This window comes from Zalophus californianus, chromosome 4 (genome assembly GCF_009762305.2).
Source record: "Zalophus californianus isolate mZalCal1 chromosome 4, mZalCal1.pri.v2, whole genome shotgun sequence".
In the NCBI taxonomy this organism is placed as follows: Eukaryota; Metazoa; Chordata; class Mammalia; order Carnivora; family Otariidae; genus Zalophus; species Zalophus californianus.
The window spans coordinates 125,980,205-125,995,938 of record NC_045598.1 but is presented as its reverse complement, the minus strand read 5'-3'; the positions used below and the strand labels follow the sequence as shown (position 1 = coordinate 125,995,938).

Sequence of the window (15,734 nt, the reverse complement as noted above, 5' to 3'; positions counted from 1 at the left end):
GAACGGGAATTCATTTTCTTGGGGACACTTTCTTGGGATATGGGATTTAACACCTGGCAAGGACCCAGGTACTATAGACTGAATGTTTGTGTCTCCCCCCTCCCCTTCCCCTGCGTCCCCCCCCCCCCCCCCCGGCCAAATTCTTATGTTGAAACTCCAATCCCCAGTATGATGATATTTGGAGAAGAAGGCTTTGGGAGGTAGTTAAGGTTTGATGAAGTCATGAAGGTGTGGTCCTTATGATGGGATTAATGCCCTTATAAGAAGACACATGCACATATTCAGGAAGGCTGTGCACAGGAAGGCCAGGTGAGGACATACAAGAGAGAGAGGGAGAGAGAGAGAGAGAGAGAGAGAGCACAAGCACACAAGTAAAGGGGGCAGCAAATAGAGGGAAAAGCAGGGTCTAGAAACCAAGAGGTGGAACCACTTTCCCTCACTCTCAGTGATCCACTAGGGGGTTTGTACCTACTATTCTCAAGATTGAAAGTGTTGGTCCCCAGGGCGTATATACTCTTGCCAGAGGGCACAACAAGGTTCTCATTGAGCTATAAGCTAAGACTGTCACCAAAGCCCTTGGACTCATATCCAAGGACCAGCCAGTAAGCAGAGGGGTCACAGTCCTGGTAGGGGTAATTGCCACTGATCACCAGGAGGAGCAGGGCTGCTGTTACACACGGGCAGGTAGACTATGGGCAGAGCCCAGGCAATCCGCTTGGATTTCTCCTGATATATCTCTGTCACATTTTGACTATGAATGATTACACGCCACCATCCCATCCTAAGGAGGATGTTGCCAAGGACTCAGATCCCTTGGGAATGAAGGTTTGCTTGACAATGCTAGGCAAGCCACCAAGCTCTGCTGAGGTTATACCTGAGGATGAGGGGACCTTTGAATGTATAGCGGAGGAGGGAGTGGATCAGAACCAGACATGAGCCCAAGGCCAACTGCAGTAATGGGTACTGTTGTTCATACACCTAATGTCTTTTGTCCAAATTTCTCCTCAGGAAGAGAGGCCTCTGGGATGCATGGAGGAGCTGTTTCTACTTTCCTGTATAGAGAAGTAGATCAGGCCATGCAGTGGGGTGACTATGGTAGCCATGAAAATGCATAACTCAAATCTCCTCCTGTGGGAGTGTGATGATCTGACAGCACGAACTGCTTCCTCTCTGGTTTCCCCCTCACATTCATCCTGAGGCCAAGTTCCCCAGGCTGCTCCCAGCCAGTGGCTGAGCATAAGGCTGCACTAGCACAGGGCCTTTCCAGAGAGATGCAGGACTCCTCCAGCAGGTGACTTTGACTCAGAGCTGCAGTCCAAGGCTCTTCCTACCCAGCTCCCCCGCTTTCCCCTCTCCCTCCCAGGAGTCAGACCTGCCTCTCCAACTAAAGGCCCTTCTAGCCTGCTCCTGTTCCCTCCCCTTTCCTTAAGAAGGAGTCCCCCAATAAACTCTTACATGTTTAATCTTGTTACAATGTCTGCTTCTCAGAGGACCCAAACTAGCACATATACACTAGAAAATGAGTGGTTTTTGACTCAGACCTGGATTAGAATCTTATTCTGCCACCTATTAACAATATGACTGTCATTCAACCTGTTCTTATTTTCCTCATCAATAAAAATATTTCTTATTCCTAAAGTTCTAGTGAGTATTAAATGAGTTAACATTTGAGGAGTACCTATGATGTGCCTCCTGTATCTAGTACATAATTGGTTCTTTTCTCACACTGTGACTTAGCAAGACAATGAAGGAATGGGATGCTCCACTCATAAATTTGATAAGAGATTGCAAGGAAGTGAGAAAGGAAGAAATTCCAGCAGTTCCACAAGATGAGCCTAAACAAGCCTCCATAGAAAGCTTTAAGTGCTTGGGAGCATGAAGATACTGGGTACCTAGTGAGGGAGGAAGGGGCATAGACATGAGACTAAAGTTGATCATTTTATTTTAAGGCCAATCCTCAGTTCTATATAAACCCTAGTGTAAGCTTTTTCAGAAGAACATTAAAGGCAGCTATGAAGAAAAGAAGTGGTTCTGCCTGTCTGCACAGTGCTGTCCATGCCTGACCCCCTGTGGGAGCACATGCCTTCCTCTTAGGATCCTTCAGGGCCTCACACAAAGGGCCACTATAGGATTCATGCTCTGATAAGAGTAAGTTCATGGAGCAGAACAATGTGACTAATGGCAGTGGAACTTTCTTTTTCTTTTTCTTTCTTTCTTTCTTTCTTTCTTTCTTTCTTTCTTTCTTTCTTTCTTTCTTTCTTTCTTTCTTTCTTTCTTTCTCTTTTTCTTGTCCTTCCTTCCTTCTTTCTTTCTTTCTTTCTTTCTTTTTTTAAAGATTTTACTTATTTATTTGAGAGAGCACAAGGGGGCAGAGGGGCAGAGGGAGAGAGAGAAACAGATTCACCACTGAGCAGGGAACCCAGCATGGGGCTTGATCCCAGGGCCCCAGGATCATGACCTGAGCCAAAGGCAGACGGTTAACTGACTGAGCCACCCAGGTGCTCGAGCAGTGGAACTTTCGGAAGAGCCCTGAACGTTTAATTATCATCAACAATTTAGCCCATTTCAAATGAGTTTTTCCACAAGCACATATACATCAGAATTTGAGAACATGAAATAAAGTTTCCTATGGCATTTGTAATGTGGCTGGGCCCCCACTTAAGCTGGGCCTTACCATGAGCTTGCCTACAGAAGATACACTCTGTGAATTTTGTCTCTGAGGTGTGGTTGGGAACAAGGGGAGGGAAGCAATTGAAATAGGGAGATGTCAGGACTTGACTTATTCTCTATGACAGGTGGCCTTTAAGTTAAGTCAAAATGAGATTTTAAGCCTGCTCTCACAGTGCTGATGTGAGGCTTAGACTGATTTGAGAACACATTTAAAGCACATAGAAAGTGTCTGGCATTTAAGTGCTCAGTAAGTACTTATTGGTCATAACAGCACCATCATCTTTTTTGTGTTGCCCTTCTTTTTCCCCATAATATGCTCCCTTCTTCTTTTCACCTACCTAATCTTGCCTATCCTCCCGCTTCCTCCTTGAAGTCTTCCTGGCTTGGTCCAGACCACATTAATAAGTTCTTTGCTTAATGCCATCTCTACCCTCATTGGGCACAGACAACATTTTGCTTGTATTCTGCTGCAGGCACGTGTCTTCTCTCTCTTATGGAGAAAAGTAAGACAGTGGAGTTAGTGATGAGGAGCCAGAATGACTGGGACTCCATTATTTATTAGCTGTGGTGACTTAGCCTTCCTGAGCCCTGGCTTCCTCATCTGTAAAATGCAACCTACAGCTTACATTTGTCATGAGGATTTAGAGATGAATATGCAAAATTCTTGATACAGAGAAAGGAAATTATTTTATTATTTATTTATTCTATTTCTCTTTGTGTCTGCCAGAGAATCTAGCAGGAAGGACTCAGTATTCACTTCATAAAAATTAGAAATAAAATTGAATATTTTTGCAATCATTTTTTAGATAAAGATTTTTATGAGACTGGTGCTTCCCCTACCTTCCTGAGCATATAAGTCCCTTGGAAAATCTGATTTGATAGATCCAGAAGAAGGTATTTGAACATGCATCTCATGGCATTCTGATGTTCATACCACTTGGGAAAACTGCTGTAAAGTAAACCCAAAGCATGCCTTAAACCCTCAACTATTATGTGATGTTACCTGTTTCATAGAAAGAGTGGACTTATACCAGCCTCTTAAGAATTGACTCACGTTGCTGCTCGACTGACTTGGGCAACATGACCACCATGAAGAGGTGGGTATGTGTGGATAAGCAGCATTGCTGTCTAGCTACCATTGGGTCAGGGCCATTAGCTGCTATAGTGGGTACTGTGTCTCTAAGTGGGATCTAGATATATTTTCTCAATGGAATGAAATCCAAAATTTCATTGCATTTCAAAGCTGCATAATGTGTAATTAGAAACTAGTTACATTTAATGCCCTGAATGGAGATCCCAGGGTTGTCTCCCCACAGTCAGGAGGCTTGAACAGATAATTACAAGCACTTCATTGTGATAACTGCCAACCTCAGAGAGCTCTAAGGAGAGAATGCCCGTGGACCTGACAGCTTTGAAAAGGTGAAGCACTGTTCCAGTATCAGGTATTGTTATCAATAAAGAAATTTTATCCTTTATGAAGCTGGGATTGTTAGGAGAGAGGTTCTTTTACATGTTGGTTTCCTTTTCATTCATCAGTCCACAGTGAAATGGTTTTAAAGAGGCATGGGCTGGACTGAGACCAAGATGAAAGTAGAACAAGGGCCAACAGGGAAGAAAAAAGAACATTCAGCCCAGGCACATCTTGCTTTGTGCAAGGACAGTCTTAGAGGAGATTTCCTAGTGGCAGCATTTGCAGTTTGAATAGCCACCTTGAAGTGTAAGTTCATTCTATTTCTAGGCAGCAAAGGAAATATCTTTAGAGATACCCAACATATCTTAATATTCAGATAGATTTAAAATGAATAGACAACAACCTCTGGAATATTTCACAGGGTATAACCCAAGCAAAGTAATTCCAGAAAAGCAAGTAGTACTCTATCTGCTCAAGCCTCAAAGCCCAGAATACAAAGGCTGGCTTGAATTCTTAGACTAGAAACTGAAAGACCAGCCCACAAAGCAAGGGTATGTATATGTGAGTTGCATGTACTACCTCATAGAATATACTACTTGACATCACTCCTTATCAAAAATATTCCTTCATTCTAAGTCTTAAAGTGGATGGTGTTATCTCCAATAGGAACTATATTAACTGAAAAATGTGAAGGCCTCCTCCAACTCATTGAACAGATGCTAAAGAACAAAAACCCCCAAATTTGCTCACTGTTTTATTTTATAAAAAGTATTTTTGAAATATTGATGATATTGATGTCACACTCTTCAGCTGGTTGTGCATAGGAGATTGGGTTGTTACTGAGGGGGCTTTTTTTTTTTTTTTTTTAAATAGGAGAAGTCATATAATGTGAGTGGAGGTGGCCTGAAAGTTGAGATACTACGTCATAGGGACTCAAGTTGGGAGCAAATTCTGTGTGTCATATTTCTAGACCAGTATGTGAGATCAATACTCTTAGGTAGCGAGTTCAGCTCCCTGGCTGTCCAGACCTCCACATCTTTGTGGTGTTCATAAAATAAAAGAAATTAGAACTTTCTGTGGTTTTTAGAAAAAGATTTGAAAGAAAGCTAAGCCAGTGTTGCTGATAGAAGTAAAGAGAAAGTTGAGGTTGGAGACAGTTATAGCTTAAGAAAACAGAAGTTTTGGGTAGATCAAGCAGTGGAATGTGAAATTCAACAGTGACCCTGTTCTATGAATATAAGCGATTCACCATATACTCTCCACAGAAAGGGAAAAAAAAGTACTTTGTGAAACTATTTCAGCTGGTGTCTCAACTAGTACAAAAATTGCTCATCAAGTGAGAGATAAAATTTTAGTGGAAATTGAAAAGACAATTTGTGGTATAATGATATGCACAGAAAGCCTGTGTCTGTAGAGAAAACTGATTTGGGTGAAATCCAGAAATTTCCATAATTAAGATCTTGGGGATTTGTGAAAAACTAGATAACTTCTCTTTCAAATGGATTAGGTAGCTGAAGAAATTTACATCTATATATCCATCCATCCATCCATCTATCCATTCAGTCTTTTTTTTTTTTTTTTTGAAAAACCAAGAGTACTGTGTGCCAGGCATTGTGCTAAGAGGGGGGATATTGAGTTTAAGGGACAGTGACTCCTAAAGGAGGAGGTCTAAGGCATGTTGTCAGAGAAGACCACTTATTATGGAACAAGGACCAATCTAGGTATAGGATTGGAAAGAAGATAACCCTTATCATTTACCTCATATTACCTCCATTTTCTACTCACTCTACTTTTGGGCATTAGAACAATTTGACAGGTAGGCAAATCCACTCAACCTTATCCACCCTTGATTCCCCCCACCAAACTGTTTTTCAAAGAATCCTTGATTATATGGCCGTACAAATTATACATCATAGGGAAGCTTGTCAATAAGAAATAGCAGAACTTATACAGTAATAAAAGCAGGAGATATCACTTTGGTTTTATGTGACTTCCTGTGTTTCTGGTAATGTGAGATTAAGGGCTCTTTCTTCTTGCTGAATGTTCTTTCCACATGGATGGGAGAATCACCATGGATGCTGATGGTTAAAGTGGTTTCAGAAGGAGGACGCAGAATCTGGGACTAGTTTTCTATCTTTCAGGGTCTCAATTGTCTCATTTTAGTCTACTCTTGCTCCCTTTCCTAAACCAATAACAAATGATAGAAAACACATTATGGCACAGTTATTATAGGGCCTTTTTAATATTAACTCATTTATTGGTTACCACTATCCTAGAAGGTAGATGCTGTTTTTGTCCCCATTTTACAGATGAGGGAAAGGGGCCCAGAGAGATTGTTTGAAATTGCACAACTAGTAGACTAGAGAGCCTGGATTCAAACTCATAAGGTTTAGCCCAGAAGACTCTGAGTATACTACCTCTCACACTAAAGTTAATCTGATGACAGAAATGTCCCTCATTCATCATATCTTCAGTCAATGTTGCATGTGACAAGAGACTCAACGAGGTCTTCCTCCCAGTGGATCTTCTATTGACTCCCATTTGATTAACTCCTACGGAGAAAGGGCAAATATTAAGAGCTTTAAAGCAGGGGCGCCTGTGTGGCTTAGTTGTTGGGCATCTGCCTTCGGCTCAGGTCATGGTCCCAGGGTCCTGGGATCAAGCCCCGCATCGGGCTCCCTGCTTGGCAGGGAGCCTTCTTCTCCCTCTCCCACTCCCCCTTCTTGTGTTCCCTCTCTCATTATCTCTCTCTCTGTCAAATAAATAAATAAAATCTTTAAAAAAAAGAGCTTTAAAGCATATCTCAGTGGGAAATGGGAGAATTTTGAAGGCATTTCCAAGTATGCTTTGATTGTGATCCTGGCTCCATGTCCATTGGACATAATAAAGATAATAAAGATAAATGAGTCAATAAAAGGTTCTCTATAGCAGACACTCTATTACAAATATGTCTCCCTTGCTCTGCAGCTGGTAGGTAATGAGTTGCTGTCTGATGAGCAGAAACAAGGACTATTGTTTGGCTTTTAGGAGTTTCAGTCTCTCCCCTTCCTCACAGAGGACCAGTGGGTGCCAGATATTCTAGAGGGTCGGCAGAAGTCCTGCACTGAACTCCTTCCCTGACTGAACATCCCCAGATGCCTTTAACTCTCTCCTTTTAAAGCAGTAATAAAATATATCAGAAATAAAAAATCAAAGTACTCATCTTAGCTCACAAAATGGGTGAGCCAGCTCCATGTAACCTTCACCTTTTCTTTTTCCTGTGAGACATTTTTGGAAACTATTTTAAGTTGTTGAAGGAACATTCCACTTGAAGAAAAGGTTAAAGCAGTCGTGACTGGGCTGAGAGGACAAAAAGCCAGGAGAGTGAGCTAAGGTTCCGGGCACTTCATTGACCTATTTCTGCCAGTTTTGCAAAACAGTACAACACCCTCACCCCTCAAGTAGTTGGACGACAGTCAGGGCCATCCATCAGAGGCAAAATCCTTGAGTCTGGAATTGTTTCTCTGCCCACCTTCCCAGGTGACCACTCTGAGGGACCATTGTGGCCAGGCTGTCTTGAGCATTGGGAGAGCAGGAAAATGCCTTTGTCCACCAAACTATTCTCCCTGACTTTTCCTCCTTTTCCCTCTCCTTTGGGACCTGGAAGGGTACATTTTGATTGAAGGAAAAAGAAAGTCTAAAAGTGAACTCATCTAGATGTGGTCATGAGTGTTTTTGTCCCAGCCGTGCTAGATATGATCTAATCGGATGCCTTGGGCCACTGAGGATATGTGGGGCTTTGCTTGGATTCATAGGACCCAATCACAGCTCAGTTTCACATTCCACTGCTTGATTAACCCAAACTTGTTTTCTAGTTTAGAATTTTAGCTATCATTGACTTCAACTTTCTCTCTGCTTCTACCAGCAAGGAAACCCCATTGTTTCCTTGTACTGGTTTGCTTTATTTTCTCTCATTTTCCTAATCAAGACAGTTTCTTTTGAATAATTCAACTTTGGACCAATAAAAAGATGCTTGTTTACATGTCTGAATCTTTAAGGCAATAAGACTGTGCCTTCCCAAAGTGACACAGCAACACAGACTAGAACTCCAAGAAATGTCCATTAAGTAAGCAAATAAACATTTGGGTCACTGTCCTGCACTGGAAACCAGCTGCATCACATCCTTTCTTTCCAATGACTGTAGTAAATTTCTTGGTTCTTGGTGCCATTTCCTTAAGTGTGAAGCCTATGCTTTACCACTATGAACTGTGTGACTCAGGGCAAGGTTTCTAAACCTCTTAGTGCCTCAGTGTCCTCATTTATAAAAGTGGCCTTAAAATAGGACCTCCTTCCTTGGGCTGTTGGAAGAATTAAATGAGATAATCCATGTGAAATCCTTTAGCATAGCTTGGCTTATGGTACATGTTGTTCCAGGTTCAAAGCCCATGCTTCCTGCAGAATACCCAAGGATTGAATTACTCTTTTGTGTCAATGGACACTGATGCTGAGCACATTTTCAGAGCAGAGATGAGTGGTCAGGCTTTTGTGTAGGGTACACTGAGGGGCCTGGCCTCATGCTGCCATGTCTGAAACTCTGATGGTTCCTGCTCTACTACTAGTAGCATGGGACAAAATACTGCAAACTTAGAGGCACAAAGTAACCTCTTTGCCGTAACATATTCTGTGGGCCAGGAATTCAGAAATGGTGCAGTAGGGATGGCTTGTTTGTTCTACAATGCCTGGGTCCTCAGCTGAGAAGACTCTAGTGGCTAGGGGCTGGCATCACTGAGGGCTTTGTCACTCACATGTTTAGCACCTGGGCTGGTGTGTTAGTTTCCTAGGGCTGCTGTAAGAAAATACTATTAATTGTGTTGCTTACAACAACAAAAATGTATTCTCTGACAGTTCTGGAGGCTAGCAGTCTAAATCAAGGTGTTAGCAGGGCCATGTTCCCTCAAAAGCTCTAGGTGTGGATCCTTCCTTGTATCTTCCAGCTTCTGGTGGCCCCAGGTGCTCTTTGGCTCGTGGCAGCATGATTTCACTCTCCACCTCTATCTGTACATGGCTGTTTTTCCTGTGTGTTTGTGTTTTCACATGATGTTCTTCTCTCTCTCATAAGGACATGTTAAGGGCCCACACTACTCCAAATGGCCTCATCTTAACTTATTACTATATTTCCAAATAAGGTCACATTCTGAGATACTGAGGGTTAGATCTTCAGCATATCTTTTGGGGGGGGGGAACAATTCAACCCCATAGCAGCTGGGATGAACTCAAACGCTGGGCTGAACTGGCATTATTGACCAAAGTGCCTACATGTGGTGGCTTTCCAGGTGGCTTGGGTACCTCACAGCACGGTGTTTAATTTCTGAGAGGGAACATCCTAAAAGCGAACATTCCAAGAGAACCAAATAGGAGCTGCATGGCCATTTATGACCCAGCCATGAAGTCACACAGCATCACTTCTGCTTTACTCAAATGGTCAAACCAGTCACCGTCTACCCAGATTCTACCTCTTGAGGGGAGGGATGTCAAAGAATTTGGAGACCATGTTTTAATCACTCACCTTCTGCCCCCACAACACACATAGCCTGGGAATAGTTTTTCTGAATCTGCTCATTAAGTTTCCATATTAAAATACAGAACACTGGATCTCCTCTGAGGAAGTAGAAAGGTTATTCTCTCCCACATTCCCATAAAATATTTTTCAGTGTCATTTTGAAGATAAGATACTAGGCTGAACTACTCTATATTTTAATTTAAAAATCAAAGAATTTTAAAGAAGAAAAACTAGACTGGGAAAAAGTATTTTTGAAAAAAAAAGAATTTTATATGAGCTGAAAATAGACGACATAGCTGGGGTGATTACGAGCCGTTGCCAGGAGGCGGGAGGAGTCTGTCAAGTGAGAATGCTGTGATCCCACGGTAATAAGAATTCAGGCTGCAGCTTAAGCTTAGTTGTTGCTGCTTGATTTTAGAGAACAAACTGCCAAAATATTGTGGAGAGACAATGTGAAAATCAGACCACCCTATTTTTTTCTAATAAATTTCTAAATACACCCAGCACATACTTTCTCACTGAGCTTTTTAAAATGGGGTCTGGAAAAGCAGATAAATACATGATCATCTACTGTAGGGCCAGATATTATAAGAAAATATGACTGACTACATATGTTTACCAAAAACAGGTATCAAGATATTCACAGCAGCACTATTTGAAATAGGCCCCAGTTGGAAGCTACCATAGTGCCCACCACAGTAGAATGGTACAGTGTGGTATATTTATAGTGGGATACCATACTCATCGTGATGAGAATAATCTATAGCTATACCCAACAATATAGATGAATCTCACCAACACTGGTGAGGGAAATAATACAGATACAGAAAAGAACAGGCCATATAGTTTCAGTTTTATAAAGTACAAACCCAGCAAAACTAATCTATCCTGTTGTAAGGCCAGATAAGAGTTGCTCTTAAGGGTAAGAGTGGCTGGAAGGGGTCAGGGAAAGAGTTTCTAGTGATTTTTGGTTTCTTGATCTGGGCGCTGGTTGCATGGTTGTGTTCAGTTTGTAAAGCTATGCACTTCTAATACGTACACTTTTCTGGATGTATATTTTGCCACAGTAAAAAATAAAGTACTTACACTCAGATAACCACCAGGCTATGACAGAAGAGTGAGTATTATTGAAGAACACAGAAGAACCCATGTGGAGATTTTCAGTGCTCATATCCAAATGATTGATTTAATTGGCTTTCCTGGTGATGTTTTAATTCAGCAAGGTATTTTCATTTTAATGATGGTAAAATGGGTATTGTCACCTAAATCTCCAAAGAGATTTTTGATCTGAGGATCAAGGAAATATAGGGGCCTTTGGAGGCAGAAAATTGCTCACTTGTCCCTTTGAAAGTACCTAGACTGCAGGACAGAACCATTGGCTCCAACAGCTGGGGAGGTGAGGGACTAAGGAGGATGACAAAAATGCCCACAGAAAATATGGGCTTTGCTAGATTCCCAGTTTACTTCCATTGCCTTCAGATCCAGGGCTCTCTGTTACTGGGATCTTCCAGGATGCCAGTTTTCACTCCACCCTTCCTCCTTCACGTCCATTACCCATGTCCTACGTCCCATGATATTCACATGGAAGTCTATGAAAAACGCTTTCTCCTTTTAGTGTCCTCATTGTTTTGTTTTCCTCCAGTGAGACTAATGGCCACCTGTCTTTGGGGTCTTATTGTTTTGTGACAAACCACCCTCAGCAGATTTCCTTGAGACCCATTTGCTCAAGGGCCTTAGAGTTTTTTTGGGGTGCAGACCAAGCTTCCAGACTCCCTTGCTCTGCAATAAACTAGATACAGGTTAGGTTGAAGATGGTACATGGCGTGTTTCCTGTGCATTGGCAGGAAAGGAATGGGGCTCCATGGTTATTCTGTCAAGCTGGAAGCAACTCCCTTGGAGAAGACTGTGTCACTTGGGCTGATTCAAAAGAGTGCCTAATGAAGGAAAAAGGCAATCATGGGCCAAGGCATGAGCTGAGCAATTACTTGAATGCAGCCATAGAGAATGTTTTTCCAGGCACCACATACACATCACTGGCTTGAGCAGCACTCTGCTTTCCCTGTCTTGGTGAGGTGAGCAACACATTTAATTTCAGCTCCTGTGGCCTTCTGCAAACCACCTCAGCTCAACTCGATTCCTCAGCTGTGTTTGCTCCTCTGTTCTTGGAGAACAGCATTTTCACTTGGTTTAAACTCTGAGGCACTGTCTGAGCAAGCAGATTGGTTACTAATAAGGAAACTGGCACTGACAGCTTTTTAGGCTCTGATGAGAGAAAAGAGATGTCTTTACATCAGAATGGTTTCACTCTCAATGTAGCATATCCACTGGTTGAAATTTAGAGAGAGAGAGAAAAAAATTTAATTGTCAGGCTGTGGTGCATAGTGTCAAAGTTACTTAGGTTATGAGAAATTCAACTTTTCAACAGCTTAAAGGCCATAGCTCATCTTTTTTTCTGGTGTGGGCAGCTCAGACAAGGATCCAGAAGCCCCACCCTATAATTCAGTTCCATCAGACACTCAACAGAGGAAATAAGAAGTATTTGACTGTAGTGTTAGCTCTGGAATGTTCCTTGCTACTCATATGATTTTATTAGCTAGGCTCATTCCTGTCAGATTAATGGATATATCAGAGATATTTAGAATTAGAAGGGTCCACAGAGATAATCTAATCCCATGTTCTCATTAATTTTTTTTTAAATTAAAAAACAACAAACCTAGGTTCAGAGAGATTAAGTAACTTGAAATGCTCTGTCGGTGACAGAGCTGGGACTGGAGTTCAGTCTTGTAGCTCCTGGCTCACTAAGGACCTATTCATTGTACTACTCTGATCACCCACTTTTTTTATAGACATCTTTGAGAGTCAGAATGATTTCTTGCTTGAGAGGTATGTATCTCTAGGATAGGACCATTTGAAGGATAATCAGGAAAGATATGAGACAAATATCTTTTGTCCCATGCCTGCCTTTCTTCATGAATCCATAATATCAAGCCATTTTCAGTGGGACTGAACACAAAAGATTTCTAAGGAGCCTGGGTCCAATCTGAAATGACTCTACAGGAGTTGGCTGTGCCCTCAACATATTCCTGGTATATAGGGCCCTACTGGACATTCTGTAGAAACATCTGTACATGAGGGCTGCTCTGATTTAAGTCTAAGCCTTCAGTTCTTGGTGGGATTCCCAATGCCACCTCCAGTCTGAGCCATCATTCTCGAATACCCAAGAGAATAAAGATGTCCCCCTTTCTCTCTGAAATCTTTCTGATGTTGGAAGACCTAGGACAGAGGCAAACTTTTCAAAGACTTTTCTGTTGGGATTTAAATTTATGTCTGGCAGACTTTGGACATTAGAAGATAATAGTATTTACGTAGATAAATTGCCTTTCCTGTGGCATTGTTTATCCTTGGAAGACATCCATAGTGAGTCTAAGAGAAGATTCTACTATCTTCTGCACTCAGATAAAACTCAATGCTGAGATTTGCTGGGCAGGATTTAGAGTTAATAATGGTAGAGGTAAAACAAGTCACAGGTAATACTCTGCCACGCATCACAGATCCCTACACAGTTAAATGAGCTGACATTTCAAGTTTCTTGCCTCTCTGTGACTAGTACAGCTGTTACAATTAGAGGGGCCATCCCTGGGAATCTTGGGGATGCTTTAGAAAGATGTTTCAGACACCCAACCTCTTCTGTTTGCTTGTACGTATCCTCCAATATATCTCCTATTCCCTAATTTATTCAACAAGTATTTCTTCAACACTTGCTAGAGTCTCTTGGAGCAAACTGATAGATGAGCTTTTATTAAGCTCTTACTCTCTGCTAAGCACTTACACATACATTGTCTCAGTGGTGCTCAAAGTACTGTTGTGCATTAGTTTCTTTTTTTTTTTACATATCCTGAAGCCATGGTTCAGAGAAATTAGATAAATTGTTCAAAATACAGAAATGCAGAACTGTGACTCAACCCTGGGTCTTCTGATTTGGGGTTCTGGGTAGTTTCTGTTACATCTGCCTCTTCTAATAGTGTACCCACAAACATTGAAATTGCTGACAAGAAAACTCTGTGGTTGTTTTTTTTATTATTATGTTATGTTAATCACCATACAATACATCATTAGTTTTTGATGTAGTGATCCACAATTCATTGTTTTCATACAACACCCAGTGCTCCATGCAGTACGTGCCCTCCTTAATACCCATCACCGGGCTCACCCATCCTCCCACCGCCCTCCCCTCTAGAACCCTCAGTTTGTTTCTCGGAGTCCATAGTCTCTCGTGGTTCGTTTCCCCCTCCGATTCCCCCCTTCATTTTTCCCTTCCTTCTCCTAATGTCCTCCATGCTATTCCTTATGTTCCACAAATAAGTGAAACCATATGATAATTGACATTCTCTGCTTGACTTATTTCACTTAGCATAATCTCCTCCAGTCCCATCCATGTTGATGTAAAAGTTGGGTATTCATCCTTTCTGATGGCTGAGTAATATTCCACGTATATATGGACCACATCTTTTTTATCCATTCGTCTGTTGAAGGGCATCTCGGCTCTTTCCACAGTTTGGCTATTGCGGACATTGCTGCTATGAACATTGGGATGCATATGGCCCTTCTTTTCACTGCATCTGTGTCTTTGGGGTAAATACCCAGTAGTGCAATTGCTGGGTAATAGGGTAGCTCTATATTTAATTTTTTGAGGCACCTCCACACGGTTTTCCAAAGTGGCTGTACCAACTTGCATTCCCACCAACAGTGTAAGAGGATCTGTGTGGTTATTTTTAGCAAAAAGAACCCACCAAACCCAGAATCTTTGGCTTGGTCAACATGCTAATTTAACTATACTTAATATATAAGCTATAGTGATTTTATATAATGGATAATAAATGCATCTATCTACCTAGAAATTATTAGCCTGTCTTTTTGACAACAGATTTACCTTCCTCGTTTGACCTAAACTAATTTAAAAACTCTTTTTATTTCCTGAGTTCATCTTAATTTAAAAGAAAAGTAATTTGGCAGACAAAGTCAACCTGGGACTACTGTGGATCATAACCCTAAAGACCCAAATGTAGACAACAATAAACAAGTACAACATCACTAATGGCTAAAACTCCAAGTGAGGGCGCCTGGGTGGCTCAGTTGGTTAAGCGACTGCCTTCGGCTCAGGTCATGATCCTGGAGTCCCGGGATCGAGTCCCGCATCGGGCTCCCTGCTCAGCAGGGAGTCTGCTTCTCCCTCTGACCCTCCCCCCTCTCATGTGCTCTCTCTCTCTCTCTCATTCTTGCTCTCTCAAATAAATAAATAAAATCTTTAAAAAAAAAATAAAAAAATAAAACTCCAAGTGAAAAAAAGCAGAAAGCACACATCAGACACCCTGCAGAAACAATTAACTTCTTTAGGTCTTATAGTGTTAAATCTGGAACCATCACAGCTAAGAGGATAAGCTTTGGAATCTGAGAAAGCTGGCTCAAAATTAGGCTCTGCCTGTCACATACAAGCTACCAGCAATCAGAGTGTTAAACCTGCGCTAAACCCCAGGTTCCTTCTCTGCAAAATGTTGGGGGTGGTCGGAGTAGTGCACCATGATAATACTTCCCTCATAGGATTGTGGGGAGGCATAAATGCCCCTTAGCACAGGGTGGGGCACATGGAAAGTGTATCATAAGTGGCAGCTATTGTTAGTATTATTAAATATGATATATAACGATATACAAAATCATAACCTAGCTTTATGCATTTTTACTCAATAAATTAAATTTGTATCAGGCAAGCTAAAGAATTTCCTGGATTAAACGTCTGATGAGAGCTCAGACAGGTTGACATTTATAGTTCATTCCAACCTTGAGGGTCTTGATTTTATAAGCCCTTTTAGGGGTCTAGTGCTAATTGTAAGCAAGGTACTGGTGTCATGTTATTTTCAAGTAAATAGAATGTTAATGAATAGATAAACAAAATATACTGAGAAAGAAAACCATAGATTGAACACATGCATTCATCTCCACTCCTGTGCAAAACCTCACAGTAAAGGAATTTAAAATGCATGAACCTATGAGAACAAGAGAAAGGAGAGATGGTGAGAGAGAAAAACTCAATTTTGGAAGCGGGAAAGCCAACAGAAG

The 15,734-nt window shown here is 41.6% G+C and overlaps 1 protein-coding gene across 3 annotated transcripts in view; it reads left to right on the top strand.

Annotated features, from left to right (window-relative positions):
• CRH (corticotropin releasing hormone) overlaps positions 1-15,734 on the top strand; it is a 184,623-nt gene that overhangs the window by 141,803 nt on the left and 27,086 nt on the right. Inside the window, exon 1 of one of the 3 annotated variants that reach the window (XM_027575164.1) lies at positions 3,683-3,767. The exons of the other annotated variants lie outside the window; for them this stretch is intronic. The gene's annotated coding sequence lies outside the window, so the exon portion shown is untranslated. Of the gene's footprint in view, positions 1-3,682; positions 3,768-15,734 lie in introns of those variants that run through there. 3 annotated transcript variants of the gene reach the window in all.